The 21,173-nt window shown below is 34.8% G+C and overlaps 1 protein-coding gene across 2 annotated transcripts in view; it reads right to left on the reverse strand.

Moving 5' to 3' along the window:
• Positions 1 to 15,725, reverse strand: part of rhbdf1b (rhomboid 5 homolog 1b (Drosophila)) — a 70,071-nt gene extending 54,346 nt beyond the window's left edge. For both annotated transcript variants that reach the window (XM_009306705.5, XM_021480300.3), the window contains exon 1: positions 15,459 to 15,725. The gene's annotated coding sequence lies outside the window, so the exon portion shown is untranslated. The remainder of the gene's footprint in view (positions 1 to 15,458) is intronic.
• Between the last annotated feature and the right edge of the window lie 5,448 nt (positions 15,726 to 21,173).

Raw genomic sequence — 21,173 nt, forward strand, 5'->3', positions numbered from 1 at the left:
GCACAAGGTCTCGAATCAAACGAATGCCAAAACCTTCCCCTCAAAAGATTTCAGACACTACAAGAGGAGAAAGACGTGATTATTTCTGGAGGGATTGGCAGAAATTTTTCCTTCAACTAACAAAAAAGTATTACAGTCGTGAAGCAGCAGGCTGTGAAAAGCTTTCGACTCCATTTATTAAACCGCAACTTACTAAAGCTGCTATGTCCATGGGTATGTGAGTCAAAAAGGCTGTGTGATGAAGTGTGTTATTGCCATCATATGTTCTTTGATATTTACAGCTAGTAAACTGCACATTTATAGGATTTGCCTATGAATACGCAGCCATTAAACGATTGGTTAACACAACAATTTCAAATCTGTTATTAATTACCTATTCTTATATTCTTCCTAGGACTTTAGTTCATCTTCAGAGCACAATTTAGATATTTTAGATGAAGTTAAAAAGCTCCCTCATCCTCCATAGACAGCAACAGTCTGAGACATTCGAAGTCCATAAAAAAACCAAAAACAGTCCATGCGACTTTAGTGATGCAATTATGAACAGACTCCAAGAACACTTTTGTGTGGGGAAAAAACTGCTAATATGATTTTTGTTTTGTTTTGTTTTGTTTCACCCCATGTCAGGTCAGGTTGTGCTTTTACCATACACAGTCGGGCTGAGTGATTTAGAGAAAATATCTAGTTACGATCTGTTAAACAGATATCGCGATTTTGATTTGATTTGCGATTGAATTTTATAGTCAAGCTTCAGCTCAAAATTTAGGTAGTGTTAGTTAAAAAAACTGAAAAGATATTAACTCCAACATTTATTCATTTATTTATTAATTTGTTTTTAAATAATCAGAAATGAAACACTAATTTTTCTCTAGAGCAAACTGTAGTGAGTTATGGCGTTAGTTATCTCCTGCTGCCTTCATGATTTTTATTCCTATGGTCTAACAGCCGCAAACAACACTGAAATTGTACTTTGCTGTTGCTTGCTACTAGATTGAGAGTCACTCATCAATACTTTCAGTAGACTTTATAGCAATACACTCCTCATATGGCCGCCTTTGGTGCTTTTTTATTTGCTGGTTGTTGTATTTCCTTGTGCTTTGTCAACAATTCTGCGACAGCTCTTACAAATGACCTGTTTTTGTTCAGTGTCTGTGACTTTGATATTAATTTGTCTATTAATGCTTCAGAAGTGGAAGAAGCCATCATTCCACTTGTCCGCGCTTTCCTATTTGTTTGTTTGTTTGTTTGTTTGTTTGTTTTAATTGTGGGCGTTTTGTGTAGTTTGGTTGTGCATTTCTGATTGGGCAAAACGAAAGTGTGCTCACTCAATTGCCTAGTAAGACTGTCACACATAGACGGCAGTCACTCATTTGCTCTGGGCAGGGGAAATTAAATAATTCATACAGTTGAAGTCAGAATTATTAGGCCCCCTTTGAATTTGTATTCTTTTTTAAATATTTCCCAAATGATGTTTAACAGAGCAAGGGAATTTTCACAGTATGTCTGATAAAAGACAAAGTCGTTTATTTAGTGCTTAAATTGTCTTCTTGGAGCTTCGTATGATTACAGTTAAACCACTGAAGTCACTTGGAATTTTTGAAAATATATTTGGTTTCCTTTTCTGCACCTTGTATGTTTTGTGACTATTGGTATCTATGGAGGGTGAGAGAGCTTTCAGATTTTATCTTAATTTGCGTTTCTAAAGATAAACCAATGTCTCAAGGGATTGCAATGATATTCATTCATTCATTCATTTTCTTTCGGCTTAGTCCCTGATTAGGGTCGCCACAGCAGAATGAACCACCAACTATTCCAGCATATGTTTTATGCAGTGGATGCCCTACCAGCTATAACCCAGAACTGGGAAACACCCATACACTCTCACATTCACACACTAAGGTCAATTTTGTTTACCCAATTCACCCTATAGTCTTTAGACTGTGGGGAAACCAGATCACCAAGAGAAAACCCACGCAAACACGGGGAGAATATGTGTCTTTCTCTTTCTCGAAAGGATGAGGGCAATATGTGTGTTTGTGTGTGTGTCTGTGAAAAGAGCCGAGTGAGACAAGCTAGGAGATCTCCTCGACAGTTTTTGGAGTTTTTGCTCAATAAAATAGTTAGTCGTCTGTATTTTCAAGTCCATCGACTGTATTTACATTGACCCACTGGCAGCTAAAATCCACGCCTACAATATCGAGCGTGTATGAACTGTGATTACTTTTATATTGCTGATTAGCTGTTGAGCATTTCACTCTCTGACTGAAGGCAGTCAACCAATCGCAACAGACTGTCATCGGTCCAATCAGCGCAGATTAGCTTCGCGCTAAGGAGGGGTTTGGGAACAAATGAATCACTGGACGATTCATACGGGAGTCGCTGGGATAATTAGGTAAAAATAAATGCAGATTATAAGACCATGAAAGTGTTTTTTGACCTTGCATGCTTATTAGACTGTTGTTGGAGACCCTTACAACCAAGATATGACCCTATTTCATGTATACTATGGGCTATTTAACATAAGAATTTTTATTTTTGGGTGAACAAAACCATTCAAGCATTGTTCTACAAAAAAATGTAATTATAGACAGAAACATCAAAAGAATGCTTTAGAAAAGGTCTTACTTATCTCTATATTTATGGAGGGAAAAACTAGATTGGTTCCAAACACCATATTTCCAGTTTACTCAGGTAAATTGCCATCTTTTTAACATTTATACAAGCAAATTAAAGTGAGAGGAGCATAATGTGTAGCCTATTGCTGCCTGCACTGATTTTTTTTTTTTAAGAGGCGTTTTGATCCTCGGTGATGGGCATTAAGTCGAATGATCAAATATATCGAGGTCATTGACAAGAGCCTAAAAGCCTCTGAAATATATGATGACGCACAGATTGCCCGAGAGCAGATAAACTTGTCCTACCACGTGATGTCCTGAGGCACTAGACACCACCCATGTCTCTGCTGCTCCACCCAGCAACACAGAAGCTACCAGGATTATAAAGCCCCTGCTCATTCAGGATAAACTTAAATCTTCATAATATTTTCTTCTCTAAACCAAAGTGGGGGAGAAAAATCAGCTTACAGTGACAGTAAGCAAATCCTGCTCCTGTTGAATATGATTTAATAATTAATGCAAATATAGCATCTTCAGAAACATGTTTATCACAGTAAACGGAGACTGGATGGGGCCTGTGGTTTAATGATAGGACTAAAAGACACAAAGAAGCAGAGAAAAAGCTGGTTATGGACACATTGGGGTTACGCGTCGGTCTGCTCTTTCTTCTAAAATCAGCAGCCAGGAATCACAGAAAGAATTAGGAAATAAGTTAAAAATATCACGGATAAAAGAAATTTGATTCTACACATGTGATGGATAATCAGTTTTAATTTGCTTTACTTTCCACTACTTCACATCATGCTGTCCTTGTCTTTTCTGCAAATCTTCTTTTAAATCTGTACTTTTGGTGAAAATCCCACAAATTCCTTAATGTATCAGTTTTTTTCCATCTCTCTTAATTTCCACACAAATACCCAGGTGCTTAATTAAATTCACAGAAAATAAATTACAGCATCTGTTCTTGTCTCACACACAGCACTGAGAGTTCAAAACTAATTCTTTTCAAATACAATAACTACATTCAAAAGCTGGAAAATGCTGCTTTCAAGGGATGCATTCCAAGGCAGGAAGTCACCGGGTTACACCCTAATCCTAATCTAGCTTTACTTCCTGTCTCCTGAGAGCAGTGTTGGTTAAGTTGCTTTAAAAAAGTAATAGATTACAAATTACTGATTACTACTTGAAAACTGTAATCTGATTACTTTACTAATCACTTCATTTATTCATTCATATGCTCGAACCAGTAACCTTCTTGCTGTGAGGCAACAGAACTACCCACTGCGCCACTGTGTCACCCTAATTACATCAGTTAAAAAGTAATCAGATTACTAATTACTTTACTTAGAAGTTATTTTTAAAACGTATAAAATATACAAACTAAAATACTAAATATACTGCAGCTCTTTCAGTAATTTAATATTGACTGAAATACATTACAATGGGTAAATCACAGCAGCTGTGGCGACTCCGGATTAATAAAGGGACTAAGCCGACAAGAAAATGAATGAATGAATGAATGAATGTAGTTTATTAGAAATACAGCGGAAATTTACCAAAGCTACTTGTTCTTCCGCCTGCCAAGTCATGTGTAATATGGCACTGTACAACTGCAGAGCACACTAGCTAGCCACTCAGCCTGCTGGCAAATGTTGTTCAGTCACGCTATCATTGGATATGGGTGACCGCAAGCGAAGTTAACTCAAACCATGCGGTATGTGACACGTGTAACAAAACAGTGAGGAGGTACTGGGGTAATACCACAAACCTAATCAAACATCTACATAAATCCCAACAAAGATTATGACAACGTCATGACTAGGTGATCAGAAGAGAAGCAAAGGAGAGGCACAGGTGCTGATAGGGGGATGGAGACATCGCTTTCAGGGTCCTTAGGTGCAGAAGGCAGGCACTATCCAGGTACAGAGTAGGAAAATGTGGCCATGTGGCTGTATTTTGGGGGGCTTGGGTTTTGACAATGATAAAACAACAGCAGTGCCCTGAGTTCTTAAAGCAAATTTATTTTAGAACTTTATTTATGAAAAAAAATTATGAAATAATTGAATGACCATAATGTCTGCAATAGTTCAGCTTGGAGTAAAATGTGTACACTACTTGTTACTTAAATTTCACAAAAAGTAAATTTTGGACAAAGTGTCGGTATCGGATCGGTATCACCGATACTTACCTTCTTTTTACTTGGTATCGGATAGGAAACCAGTGGTACCGCACATCACTAAAGACATAGACTGCATTTCACAGCAATATTTTTGTTTTTATGCTCAATGAAATCAAAGTAATGTCTGTATTTCCACTTGAAGAAGCAACCACTCTTGTCAGCAGCCATTTCAGCTCGCGTTCTCCAGCAATTTAAAAGTGCATGCTTATTGACATTGCAGCAGAAATATGTATTTAAAAGAAGCATTTTTCTTCTATAAACCATATTTGTAACAAAAGTAACACAATTACACTGACTTTAATAACTGTAATCAAATTACACAAATTTAAAATGTAATTTGTTACTTAACTGCGTTCCCTAAAAATGTAATTAGAATACAGTAACGTGATACACCCAACTCTGCCTGAGAGACATTCATCTGATTGAATTATGAAAGTAACATAGATAAATTTTTCTTGACTTTTGTTGAAATTTCTAGTGAGTATTAGGACTGCACAAAATATCCTTTCAGCAGTGATACTGCATTGTGAGCATTCTCAATAGTCAGATCATAAATATACCCAATGTTGAGTCAGGACAAGTATTTTTTGAGGCCTGTGACTGTGTGAGGATTTTAAAAGCATTTAGGCTTAAGAAACTGTTTTAACTTGTTACAAAAGAAGACTATGCAGTATTGTTTTTACATTTGATTATTCATTTACTGTATAACTGAATCCAGCTCAACTCCTCAAAAAACAATAAAACTTGTATGTTTTTCTTTATTGATTTTATCTACGCTTTTACGCTGTTTCTTATATTTTATACACATGAATTCCCTGCATAATAATCCCAATCAATGTTTACAAATAGTTATGCAACTAATCTATATAATCTATATATATATCTCTATATATAATCTATATATATATAATCTATATATATATATATATATATAAATATATATATATATATATATATATATATATATATATATATATATATATATATATATATATATATATATATATATATATATATATATATATATATATATATATCGCAGAATAAAAAAAATATTGCAATGTTAGACTTTTTCAAGTTTGTGCATTCCTAGTGAGTATGGCAAATACCGTTCCTAGTTATCACCAAATCTCTCTCTGTTTTAATTGTACATATTAAATGGATTAGTTCAGCCAAAAGTGAAAATTCTGTTGATAATTACTCACCCTCATGTCGTTCTGAAATCTTTTTAAGATATTTGTTATTATTTGCTATTATTTAAATTAAGATGTTTTAGATGAAATCTCATTCGCGATAAACATCAATGATCACAAGACATTTCCAGAAAAAGAAGCAAAAGTACTGTCAAAACATTCCTTGTGATTTTAGTGGTTTAACAGTATTTGCACAACTTTCCAAGAACACTTTTATGCACCAAAAAACTGTAAAAGCAACATTGTTAACCTTCGTCTTTGTCCATTGCTGTCATTTGATGATGAGAGAGCTTTCATCTAGAATATCTTAGTTTGACTTTTAAAGATGAATGAATGTATGATTTAATAACACAATATAAATTTTAGGTAAAATAATCTATTAAATTAATGTGCCGTTTCAGAATACTGTATTGTCATATGAAATCTGGTATGTTGAGTGCCGACATAGTAACAATCTACTAAGGATCCATTTGAAGGTGTAAGACGGTGATGTAATTATCTCAACTAATTGTTCAAAAAGTATATTTGAAAGTGAACATTCTCCCTGTTATTTAACATCTCTTATGCCTACTTTATTGTATAATCATTTGGGATAGGTCTGAACTAGTCCATTTCCTGAATACTGCCCTGTTTTTCTCCACTTAACTGTTTGTTTGTATACTTTTTGTTACAGTTTTAGAATTGCAGCCATCTGCAGAAATTTAAGAGTAGAAATTTATTCCATGTAAAATACTTTCATACTGTAAACACTGTCATTTGCTGACTGAAATAAAAAGAAATATGTGAAGCCAGTAAATGAGATTAATAAAGTAATTAAGTTTAATTGTTCCTACTATTAAGTCAGAGGTGAATCTAGTGTTTTTAATATTGCTGGGCCACACCAAAACAAGACCTGCTCCCACAACAAACAAAACTGAACCATACCATGGCTTTACTATCTTGAAATGCGGCATTGCTGTATTGTTACACCCCTAACTTTAAAAGTCAAATTTTGGGTGGGGAAAATGAAAACAACACGCACTCACTCACTTTCCTTTGGCTTAGTCTCTGATTTATCAGGATTCACCACAGTGGAATGAACCACCAATTACTCTGGCACATGTTTTATGTGACCGATGCCCTTTTAGACGCAGCCCAGCATTGATAGTACACTCATGAACACCCAATTCTGGGAAACACCCACACATTCTCCTATTCATACACCATGGCCAATTTAGTTTATCGAATTTACCTATACTGCTTGTCTTTAGACTGGACACTGGAGCACCCAAAGCAAACTCGCACGAACATAGAAAAAACACAAACTCTATATAGAAATGCCACCTGACCCAGCTGGTGAACGAAGCAATGACATTACTATTGTGAGGCAACAGTGATAACTTAGCCACCATGCCACCCCAATTAATATTATTATTATTAATGTAAATATTTGGGGTGTAATGGTATACTGAAGTAACATTGCATGAAACGTATCATTCTTATAATTATTTCACAAGTTTTGATGCATATATGTGATCTTGGCTTATTTACATCATGAGAGTGTCCAGTTTTATTACCTTTACGGTCAAAGCATGTGCTACCACCAACATGCATACTACACATAAGCAATAGAAAAACTAACATGAAAGAAAAATATGTGAAATACAACTGAGTAGAATTCATTATTTAACACCAACAATTATGATAATTAACCTGAAAAAATAAACTATGAAATATGGCTTTTTCAATGTCTTGTTGCATTCTTCGGTTTTGGGGTAACAGTTTGATAAGAGTTTGGTACAATAGTAATAAGGAATATTCTTAATATAATTAATTATTAATATATAATAATTGATTATTATAATCAATGTTGAAAATTATTGAACTGCTTAACACTTTTGTAAAAAAAATAATAAATAAATAAATAAATAAAAAGATGCTTTTTTTTTGTTAAGCAATTCTTAGATAAAAAAAATTGAATTTTTTGTGGTTAGCACTGCACTATCGTTTCACAGCATGAAAGTCGCTGGTTCGAGTCCCGAACCAGGTCAGTTGGCATTTCTATGTAGAGTTTGCATGTTCTCGTGAGTGTTCTCACGTGGTGTTCGCATGAGTTTCTATCACGATCACCAGCAATCGTAACTCTAGGGGCCCTATCATACACTCGGCGCAATGTGGCGCAAGGCGCAGCGCAATACTTGTTTGGTAGTTTCAGCTTGGCAAATAGCAAATGCGCTTATGGTGCGACTCAGCTAGCTCTTAAAGGGAATGGGAGATGAGACTCGGATTGGTTTATTTTTAAAAACACACCTATAACTCATTAAGAAAATAAACTCAACCCTTTTACATCATGCGTCACAGCGCAAAGCAGATTTTCCCATCTTTAAATTAGCAAATATGGATTCTGACACGCCCTGAAAGCTTTTGCGCCCTGCGCCTTCCGTTTTGCGCATGGACCGTCAAAATAGAGCCCTAGATCACAGAAATACACTCACAATCACTTACGGACTACAAATCCGCCATTTCGGGACTACAACTTCATACATGCACTCCGCTCACTCACTCATGTTCCTCATTCTAACTGATTACATACGCACCACTGGAGGACTGTCAATGACTGATTACACACACTATTTAAGCAGCACACACACTCACTCCGATCGCCAAGTCTTGTTTACTTTAAGCGACATTACAACGCGTTTTCTTTGTCTTGTTTTTTGCCATCTGACCTCTGGCCTGTTATTGTACTACGATTCTAGATTGCCTTCACACATCTGTTTGCACCCATGTTGAGCATTGCTTGCCTGACTGTCTCAATAAACCTGCATGTGGGTCCGAACTCTATTGTAAGTGTCATAACCCTGGTTACAGTTACCCTCTGGTGCTCCGGTTTCCCCCACAGTCCAAAGGCATGCTAGTATAGGTGAATTAAATCAACTAAATTAAGGGTCAAACAACAAAAAATAAGGTCAAGAATCTTGGTGTGACTCTGGAGTCAGATCTGAGTTTCAACAGTCATGTCAAAGCAGTCAGTAAATCAGCATACTATCATCTCAAAAATATTGCAAGAATTAGATGCTTTGTTTCCAGTGAAGACTTAGAGAAACTTGTACATGCTTTTATCAGCAGCAGGGTGGATTACTGTAACAGCTCCTAACTGGCCTTCCCAAAAAGACAGTCAGACAGTTGCAGCTCATCCAGAATGCTGCTGCCAGGATTCTGACCAGAAGCAGGAAATCAGAGCACATCACACCTGTCCTCAGGTCTCTACACTGGCTCCCAGTTACATTCAGAAAAGATTTTAAAGTATTATTACTTGTCTATAAATCACTAAATGGCCAAGGACCTCAATACATTACGGATATGCTCACTGAATACAAACCTAACAGATTACTCAGATCTTTAGGATTATATAAACTAGAAATTCCGTCAAATTTGAGTTCAGTCAAAGCAGGGTGAATCTGCCTTCAGCCACTATGCCCCTCGCTGCTGGAATCAGCTTCCAGAAATGATCAGATGTGCTCCAACATTAGGCACATTCAAATCGAGACTGAAAACACATCTGTTTAGCTGTGCCTTTACTGTATAAGCACTGTGCTACGTCCAACAGATCGCACTATTATGTTTTTCGTTTTCTTTTTCATTCTTTTATAACCTTTTTTAACTCATTTTAATTTGTTTTTATCTGTTTTTAATCATTTTTATTGTCTGCATTTCATGTTCCTAATCTTGTCTTTTTTATTCCTGTTTATGTAAAGCACTTTGAATTGCCACTGTGTATTAAATGTGCTATATAAATAAACTCGCCTTGCCTTGCCTAAATTGGCCATAGTGTATGTGCGTGAATGGAAGGGTGTATGGATGTTTCCCAGTACTGGGTTGCAGATGGAAGGGAATCCGCTGTGTAGAACATATGCTTTAAAGTTGGTGGTTCATTCCGCTGTGGCAACCTATGATTAATAAAGGGACTAAGCTGAAGGAAAATAAATGAATGAATAAAATATTTTCATTCTATGCTCAAAAATGAACAGGTTATTCAGACCAATGAAATAAAAAACTGATGTGTATGCGTATTACTTAACACCTACAGTGATAAAATTTAATTCTAAAAACATTACAACGAATAAGCAATAATATGATCTTGTGAGAGGAAGCGGGTGTCACAGAATTTAACAAGAGCTTGAGGGAGATGTGTGAGAGCCTACTGGAACAAAGCCGTGCAGTCTGCTGTGATTTCATAATACAACACCTAATTCCAAGAAAAAGTCAATTGCTGTGTTTATCTAATGCTATTACCAAATTGAGAGTTGCTAGGCTATTGCAAAGTGTGTGAGTCCAAATCACCCAAGCTTATGATAAATCCACAAATGGGATCATACACGCACAAAACATCCTCATCCAGGGTCACAAGAGAGAAATTCAACTCACACTGCACTGTAATATGCTTCAGTTATAAACATACAGCCAGGGATAGGTAAGTTATTTAAAAAGAAAAGTAGTTAACTACTAATGATATAATTAAAATTGAATTTAAGTAGATTTTATAATAATAACTATATGTGAAAAGTAATTTCTTTTTTTCAATAATGACTCTACTAATCTTTTATTAAGTGCTACTAAAAATCCCTATAAATCTCAATAACAGATGACAAAAAAACTGCTCCTGCTATTAGCCTGACTGTATTATCCTGTTTACTTGTTTGTATATTTCCCATTATTTCCTACTGTATAGCTGAGACTGTATTTGTACATGTGCTGATGTATTAAAATATTATTATTAATATTAATAATAATAATATAATTAAAGAACTACTAAATACTTCAGCATTTTAGCAAACATAACATTCTTTAGTCAAGAAATAAAACAGTGTTGCCCAATGTAGGGCCCACGGGCAAAGTTGACCCATGTTAACCTTTGGTTTGGCCTGCCATCTCATCTGAAAAGAGAGGGAGTATGATGGGGAGTTGGTTTGGATGAATGCTTTTGACAGAAGTCATCGTCATTTTGAGTTAATTTTAACTTTTGTTTCTTTGTTTAATTGAAGAACTACAAAAAAGCCAAATAAAATGAAATGATTTATTTAAATTTGTAAATGAATCAGATTTTTAGAGGTAAATACTGTCACTTGACAGATAGAGGGCAATGCACAAGACATCGGCTAGCAAATCAAGGCAAAGGCAGGAGCAGCTCAACTAGTGTATTGACCACTGAACTGTATTGTGTAATAAATGGAATGGGTAATGTTTTTACTATAATAAGTTTATTATAAAATGTAAAATAATTATACTGCATCATTATTTAATATGTTTTAAAGCAATATTTTTGGGTTATGTTTAAATAATACACAAATAAATTAGCAAATTTAATGTAATAGTTTGGTATGTTTAACTTCGGCCCGCAGCCCTTAATCAAGTTTGGTTTTTGGCCCTTCAAAGGAAAAAGTTTGAGTGCCCCTGAAATAGAAAAAAATGGCAATGCCGCCATATTTCTTACACACCATTGTAAACAATTTCTTACCCGTTTCATTGTTTCTCATGCATACAGTACACCGTAGTCTTGTAAATGTAACCATTTTTAATTCAAATTATTATTCATTGTTATTATCTAAATAACAAAAAAAAACTCAATTGCTCTGAATTTGTACAATATATCATTGAAAATCTATCAAACTCCTGAAAAAAATATAACCTTAATTAATGTAATATATATTATTTGCTTTTCTGTAATAATTTATGTGGAACTGTTGAATTTATTATATTTAAGTGTTTAAGCTCAATATAGAAAACTGTAAATGGCCCTATTTATGCAAATCTGCAATGTATGAAATGAGATTCAGTGAGTATTGTAGTCACCAGATGGCTGAATGCTCACCCCAAATCTTCACAAGAATCTGCACACAGCATGCTGTCACTGTGTGTCCACTACTGAATAATTGTTGATTTTGAGCAAGCATAATAATTGTCTAATAATACAGTGAATATAAACACAACTGACTTTCCTGATGTTTACAAGAAAGAACAGTTTTTGCCTTTTACCAAAGATGTATTTTCACTATTTAACTTAGCACCTGTGTCCATACACTACGTTTGGAGCCAGGGCTGCATGATATTGAAAAAATATGACATTAGACATTTTGTTTTACCGTGATATATAGTAATATGAATACAATTTTTGCAGATAGTTTGAATAACTATTTGTAAAGATTTCATTCATTTAGATTGAATAGGATAATCAAGTCTTTATCTATGAAGTGCATCTGCATAAATTATAACAAATTACAAGCAAAAATAAATAAGTAAACAGTGCTTAATGGTTTTCGGAGCAGTCTAACCATATTCAATTACAGAAATTGAACCATTCAATGTAAATTAACATGGTCATCATTGTTGAAATAAATTTAAAAATTGTAATATTTTATAATATCTTTATGTTTTAATCTTTAATAAATAATCTAATCCTGCAAAAGGACTATTGCAGACACACACATTGCGATATTGATCCTCAAACTATTTATTTTGTAGCCCTACGTGGAGCCATTATAAGGAATGAGTTCCTGCATTTCCTGGGCGACACGTTCACCTTCATGGCCTCTTAAATGGTGTCCGCAGGCTAAATACTGGTATGGCTGTAAAAGTCAGTCACTAAAACACAAGTGAGAACCAATTAATGTGGAAAGCTTTGCAAGGCTTTGGATTTTTTCCCCAGTGTGTTTTCTAAAAATACACATTTAAACTGGAACCACTCAAATAAACAAAAGAATAATCAAATTCTAGACTTCAGATGTTTGAGCTTTGCATGTGGACCTTCTGCATTCCTGCAGCTGCAAAATATATGATGCAGCTTTCACAAACATGAAGACAGTTTCTGTTCTGTATTACAGTAATTTTTTTTTTTTTTTTTTTTTTTGGAGGAAATTGAAATAAAATAACATCCAATTAGTCCATACAAAGCTGCGTGACTCTGGAAAAACATGATTCACAATTTTATTTTAAAATTAGAAGAACAGATCCCCCACAATTCCAAAAGGATAGAAACAAGTAATTTAATTTTGATTCATTTGAATTGTAACAATACAAAACAAATGAATTTTATTAACAATACATCAATATGCATCAATAAATCTTTTTTTTGTAAAGAAAAAAAGATACCTCCATAAATATTTTTAGGACACTTTTATTTTATATTATCTTCCTATTTATGTGTACATTCTGGTAGTTTATTGTATATTACTGTGTACATGAATATCATAATGCTGGCTAAGAGTATCAATATTCTAAAATATCATGACAACACATTCGATTTACACCCTCACTCACTATCCTTCGGCGTAGTTCCTGATGTATCAGGGGTCACCACAGCAGAATGAACCACCAATCAATCTGAAATATGTTTTATGCAGCACACGCACACACTCATCCACTACAGACAACTTAACTTATTCAACTCACCTATATTGCATGTACTTGGACTGTTGAGGAAACCAGAGTACTCGAAACATGCACATAGAAATGCTACAGGGCCCAGCCGGGACTCGATAAAGCAACCTTCTCAATTTGAAGCAACTGAGCCACTCTTGATTTACACCACTACTTTTAATTGCAGCTATATTTTATTCATTAGGCCTACTTTGTAGACATTTCTGAACAAATTTTACTGCCTTGGAAATAAGCAGGGATGTTGTCATACTATCTGGGGTAAATTAACACTGGAATGCTGCAATTAAAAGGACTTTTCACCCACGAAAATGATATGATCATTTGGAGTCCAAGCTTACATTTCTATCTAATATAATTACAGAACCTACAGTATGTGATACTTTATGTATGGAAGCAAACTCATATGTGAGATTTACTGTGTGTTTATAATGTAGTGGGTCTACGTGTCTTCCATTGGTAGCCAAAATGGAATTTGTGTTCATTGAGATAAAGTTGGTTTTATATTGGCACATTCGTTTAATGACATTGGTTCGCTTGCTCCCTATATTGTTCATCATGGTACTTTGGATATTTTGTCTGAAATCACATATAAGTTTGACTTGAAAACAACATTAGCACAATTTATTCGACTGTGAACAATGTTATACTTTGATAGTTACTGAATGCTAATATGACTTCACTTGTTACAATATGCAAAAAATACTTTTCTGAAATTATATCATTGAGGAAAGTCTGAATGTGTGAATTTAAATCAACTATGCCTCAATCTTGTGTTTATCACACTGCCATATACAGTTGAAGTCAGAATTATTAGCCCCCTTTTAATTTGTTTTTCTTATTTGAATATTTCCCAAATGATGTTTAACAGAGCAAGGAAATTTTCACAGTGTGTCTGATAATATTATTTTCCTTTGATGAGAGTCTTATTTGTTTTATTTTGGCTAGAATAAAAGCAGGTATTAAATTTTTAAACACCATTTTAAGGACAAAATTATTAGCCCCTTTAAACCATCATTATACAATACCTTGCCTAATTAACCTAGTTAAGCCTTTAAATGTCACTTTAAGCTGTATAGAAGTGTCTTGAAAAATATCTAGCAAAATATTATTTACTGTCATCATGGCAAAGAAAAAATAAGTTAGTTAGTAGAAGTAAGTTAATAAAACGTTTAGAAACGTGTTTAAAAAAATCTCTCCGTTAAACAGAAATTAGGGAAAAAACATAAACAGGGGGTCTAATAATTCAGGGGGGTTAATAATTATGACTTCAATTGTATGTAAAAATGTTGTTAACAAATGGTGTCAGCTCACTTGCACTCAATGCATATGTAATTATGTTCACGCAATAATTTCACTTCATGTATTTTCAGTAACCACAAGTTTTGGTTTTGCTTTTGCCAGTGTATACTATTTTGTACTTTACTTCACAAAGCTAACAGATGATTGATCACATTTAATATGAAGAAAATGATATCCTATACTCTGATGATGTGAGTATGAGTAGCCTTTTTTCTACAAAAATGACAGACGTCAAAATACATTTTAAAATATAAAACAGTGTTTTGTGGAAGCTGTTTATATTTGTTGATAAGATGTCATTCTTTCTTTCTTTTCTGGAGCACAGAGAAAAGCCCTTGATTGAGGAGAATCCATGTCCATTAAAAAGACTAAAGCAGTGACGTTCGTTACACTTAATCCACCAAACGCCAGATTATCAAGCAGTCAGATTACAGATGCATGCAATCGCTTTGCAAACCCATTTTACAGAAGCACATATTCATAAAAGAAACAGTAAAGGAGCTGCATGCTTTTGTATAGTTTTTTGGCAATCACATATTCTTTAGGCAGCATAAGTGTAAAGCGCACCAAAATACTGTAAAGGTAGAGAGCTCACTAGTTTGCAAAACAGCAATAATAATAATAATAATAATAATAATAATAATAATGTGCAGTATCTGTATGTCGCATTTAGATGGACGTGAGTTTGCACATGTTTGACTCACAATATACTTTAGGTGGAACTTAAAAACAGCAAACGTAAAAATAAAGCCATACCTTCTGATGGACTCTCAGATCAGCGACTGTGTTTGTTCATGAACAGGCGTATAGTGTGATGCACCTTCTTTGCAGGCAGAGGAAATATATTGTCAGAGCATAACTGAACAGTACCAAAGCGTTAGGACTTTTCTTACATAGTCAGGTCTTAAATCCAAGATTCGCGACAACGCTGCAAATAGAAAAGCATGCTTCTTGTCGCGTGAATTCCCACTCTGTGGAGCCCAGCACAGAGCAGCGAGTTTCAGTCTGCACTTTTTCAGTATCAAGCTGTAAATACGCCCACACGCGCAAAAAGAGACAGAGTGGGCGGAGACTACAAAGACGTGCGGTCGCCACTAACCAATCAGCGGCGCTCATGGGCTTAAAAAATGACTACTGATGTGTACTAGTCTAACCGCTAAAGGATGCAGAAACCGCTGATGTACGTCATGTGAATTGCAAGAAATGCATGTGCATCATTACAAAAAGCATACTGTATAATTATTGTCTTTTTTGTTGTCGTTTGGTGGGTTGTTGTTTTTGTTTTGTTATCCTATATTCAACTATTTGACATGGTATTGTATTCTTTTTTTTTCTTTTTATGTTATTGTATTGCTCTTTACTATTTATATTTTGAGGTTAGACTATCAAACATGACTTGCATTAAACAGCTGATTTAAACATGTTTAGTTTATTAACCCCTTTATACCAAGTTTATATCAAACTCATTTGTTCCAAGTTTCAGAAAAATGTAAAAGTCTGTGTCCCCAGTTCTGAAGCTCATATAAATGAGACCACATTATTAATAAAAATTAAACGACAAATATTAAAAAACATACATGGTCGCTGGCATAATCTTGAAAATTATTTTCAAACCACAAACATCAAGATTGTGAATTTTTACTTTAATTTTGATGCTTTTGTTGTTTAAATAACACCTTGTTTATAACAAACTTTATCTTCATCTTTCAGCACTTCACATAATATCCACATTTGAGATATTTCCATCTGCTATACGTTCAGGAACTTCAAGATCTGAATATTCTGCACGTGAAATAGTTTCAGCAATGAATTAGTACATCAATATATTTTTATATATAAAAAGGTTCAATCAGCATTACTGGAGATTTAATTTCAGTAACAGATCTTAAACCCGTTGTCCATCCTAATGGATAGACATATTTTTAAAAATCCTGATCTAAAACTTGCATTTTAACAAAAGATTTTAAACTTTAATTAGTAAGCGCAAACCCTCTTTTTTACATACAATCTATGAAATATTGGCAAACATATCAATAAATCTGAATTAAAAACCTCGTAAACCTTACCACCATTTGATTAGATGACAATCGTCCACAGACTGCAGGCTTTAAATTAAATGCTCAAGGAACCACACAATTAACCATGGGCTGACATATGATGTTCATTGTAAAGAGTAAAGAACACAAAAACCTTTATTTACAATATAATTGATAATACATACATTATTATACACATTTATCAAACATGACTTGAATTAAATAGCTAAATTAATGATGTTTACTGCTTCATAATTTAACATTTGTGTTTTTAAAAACATGCATGTTTACTACTAGCATGTTGCTATATATTTCCCAGAGATGGGTTGCTGCTGGAAGGGCATCCGCTGTGTAAAAATGTGCTAGATAAGTTGGCGGTTCATCCTGCTGTGGCGACCCTAGATATATAAAGGGTCTAAGCCGACAAGAAAATAAATGAATGTTGCAATATAAAGGACCAAAGGTTTGTTTTGTAACTCAAAATACTGAGTAAACTTTTACTGCATTGCAATCTGTCCAAAAAGAAGCTTGAAAGCGAACATAGTGATTACCTAATTAAAATAAATCACTGCAAAGAAATTATTAAATAACATGCTTTTTTCTTCATGTAATCAAGAGCATTTGAGTAAGTTATTGTATGTATATGCCAAAATAATATGCACTCAAGTTGACTATTTTACACCCTGATACATTTTTGTTGTCGTGCTTTTATTATTAGCAAGCAAACTATGCATAATTTATGTTCAAAATGTGAAATCTCTTCAAGTAAATGTATTTATTTTACCCATACATCCAGAAACTGCTATGTACAGAACACACAGGAAATTCCAGAAGAAACCCTTGCCTTGAAAGTGCTAATTTTTTTAAAGTTTTTAGGCTACAAACTCAAACTCAGCTGACGCACTTTCACGGTGTGTTATTTTTGAAATATTTAACATGAGCTGAATATATCTATATATAAAGACACAAAACATAAAGAGCTTGAAAATAATAATCAGCAATCAGCCACAATATTTACAGATATCACTGATGCTATTATGTAACGTATTATGGAGTCCATGCTGTAATTCTGTGGTTCAGATTTCTCATCTGCCACATCACATGGAAAGATCAAGTTAGAAATCACAACACTTTTAGTTTCGCTTGAAGAAAACTGAAGTAACTCAAACTGACAACCGTCAGTGTTATTGTGTGGCCAAGGACTAAATGTCACTATAATAAGATGTAAAATGTGGTCCCTCATCTGTGAATCCAGTTTAGTTTTTTATAGCTATAATTGCTTTTCAGAACAGAACTACTGTTGAGTCTGGACACAGTCACTGTAGCAACTGTAATATGGTTTATAGCAAAACAAATGACAGCATATTGATGAATGTAAACTATCCAACAGGAATCCACACACATAAAGAAGATACAGGCTAAACCTACAGGCTAAAGCATTCAAAGCAGCTATTTGTTAAAGAGCCCCTATTATGGGATTTTGAAAATGATCTTCCATGCAGTGTGTAACTGAGCTCTAAGTTAAGTGAATAAGTGAACGTTCTGGTGATTAATGCAATAATCTACCCTGCCACGGGGAATTCGTAGGTTGTTTGTTAAAGAAAGGATCAGAAAAGACCATTTATGTATGAGACTTTGTTAGTCAGGAACTTTACAGTACACAGTTAATGGATCAGTTTTCTCCATTTTACAAGTCTAAGGAGTTGCGATTAAAATGGTTGCCTCCTTGTTTCACAAGTAAATATGTATTTATTGTGTTTTGTTATACTTGTAATCGCTCCACACGGCTTGTACTGTGTCTGGTTAACTCTTTATATTCACATATTTTGTCTAAAGCCACACTGAAAACGCGGCGCGTGCTGCTTTCTTTACCATGCTTTGTGAGCTTGGTAAAGCCTCCGCTGTTTGTCATTTGTATGACCACCTTTAGCTGTTCCTACACAAGTGCAGCAGTCAAGTTTCAAAATAGTTCAGCTTTTGCCACAGTGTGGATTAATACTGAATGTGTGTCGTTGTTTATACGGTTAAGATAAGAGCAATATGCAAGTGGTAAACAGCACTGCTTTAATGCACTCCTGCACTGGGCTTACAAATATACTCTGCACTAATTTAATAATGTTGATAAGCTGTGGTGCTAATCGCAACAGACTGGGTTGGACCAATCATAGCATCACGCAAAGGATGGGTTTGGGAACAAATGAATCACTAAACAAATCATATGGGAGTCCTTAGGATAATTAGGTAAAAATGAATGCATATTATATGACAATAAAAAGTTTTTTTTTTTTTTACCTTGCATGCATGTCAGCCTGGAGTTGGAGACCCCCAACACCAAAATGTGACCTTTTCTAATGCATAATAGGGGTTCTATAAATTGTTTGTTTGTTTGTTTGTAGTTCTGTTTTTGTATTTCAGTTGATCATTTTGGAAAACACTTTCTTTAATAGTGTTGATGCAAATGTAACAATTTTACTTATTTTCAGAAAACTGATAAATGCATAGGAGTTTACTTCATTTGTGTGAAAGTGTACCTTTTTTTTAAACTTTTTAAACTCCAAACCCTATTTATATTTATCATTGGGGTATGACTAAATTATACTAAAATGTACAAATGAGATTGTACAAATTACTACAAATTAGTCACTTAGTCAAAAAGTCGTGAACTGCCATGGGATTGCATTGGGAATCAGACCCCTGATTGGCTGAACATTTTTCACATTTGTACATGTCAAAGACACGTTTTTCACAAAGTTGTGTATATTTATGTGTCACAGTCACTAGCGATTTTATCTTGGCAGATTGCTGGTAAACACAGATCACATGAAACTACAAATCTGCCATTATGTGGACTTCAAGATCCAGTCATGCACTGCACACACACACACCGATTTCTAATCCTGGCTGATTGCTGACACACAGCTGAAACTGCTCATAGACTGATTACAAAACTATTTAAACAGCGCACACACACACATCAGTGCTGAGTCTTGTTTTACAGTTTTGTGACATTACGGCGTGTTTTCCTTGCCTTACTGTGTTTTGACCCTCACTTCACTTCACATTACCTTATTTCTGTTATAAAGTCATTTTAATTTGAGTTCATTTATTGTTTTAAATACTTGCCAGTATGTATTATTGTGACATTTAATTTTAAAGCAGAGAGTGTGCACCCTTGTAATGTTTGAAGTGAAGTTTATTTATAAACTAATTTCGAGAGGATCACATGCTTATGATTGCTTGCAGCCGGCCCAATTTATGATTCCCCTCTCAGACATTTTCTAAGCCACTATAAATACCCTAAGTTCCATGCAGCCATCTTCGTTTTGAAGAATCCCCCCTTCCACCCCTACTCCTCCTCCTTTCCTAGATGCATCTAGAGCACTGTTGCCTCTTAGCAAGAACGTCACTGGTTCTAGTCCTCCTTACCAAGCCAGCCCACAGTTTACACATTCTCCCCATCCTCGCATGGGTTTCCCCCGAGTTCCCTGGTTTCCTCCCACCGTTCAAAAACATGCAACTTAGGTTAATTGACTAATCCAAATCAACACCATAGACATGCTCCTAGTAAGTAGTTATCCCTTGTAAACGGGAGGGAGCCCCGGGCTTAAGGATCTTATGAGCTCAGGGCTCTCTCCCGATACAGCATGCCAAACAAGCTTTATAATCAATCATTAGCTAAGTGTGAACTCTTAAAGTTACAGTTTTTTAAAAGAAAGAGTTGCTATTGGAGCATAACAGATCACATGTTTAAGTTCAGTGGAGTGTGGGACCATTGCATTATGAGTCAAACTAACATGGTGGCAGAAAGAAACTAACAATACAGAGCCACTAAAAGTTCATTAATCTGCATGGTCTAAGAGGGCGTCCACAAAAAAATCATGTTTAATTCTGTTAAATTTTGTGTATAGTGTTGTTTTATGTCATGTTATGTACATGAACAATGTGATGTGTAAAGACTGATGTTACTGGATTCAGAGTTGTCGTACATGTCTAAATGCATACCAGTGGACATTTAAATGAGCGACTGTGAAAAAGACTGAAATGCATATTTTGAATGTTATTGGCTTTATTTCTTGTAGTTTTCACGGTGTCTGCTGAAAAAGAGAGAGAGAAACAAATAAACAGCAAAGACGTGTGCATGTCTTTAATTCAGACAGGTATCACTTCTCCTTCTGGCACAGAAAACATTTAATTGATGAGTGGAAACAAAAGTAAACTTGTCCCTAAAGAACATCCCTTTGTTGATTGAATTTGCATGTGGATGCATCCTCTTCCCCTTCCTGAAAATGAGCAGCATTCCTCCAACAGGATGGACAAACTTCCGGATGGGATTTTCCAGTGTTCAGCCCTTGACCGAATTTCACATTTTGCATCTCCATTCATTCGTTAACTTCAAATTGCCATTATTAGAAATGATATACAAAAGATTCAGAAA

Source organism: Danio rerio, chromosome 12, assembly GCF_049306965.1.
Source record: "Danio rerio strain Tuebingen ecotype United States chromosome 12, GRCz12tu, whole genome shotgun sequence".
In the NCBI taxonomy this organism is placed as follows: domain Eukaryota; kingdom Metazoa; phylum Chordata; class Actinopteri; order Cypriniformes; family Danionidae; genus Danio; species Danio rerio.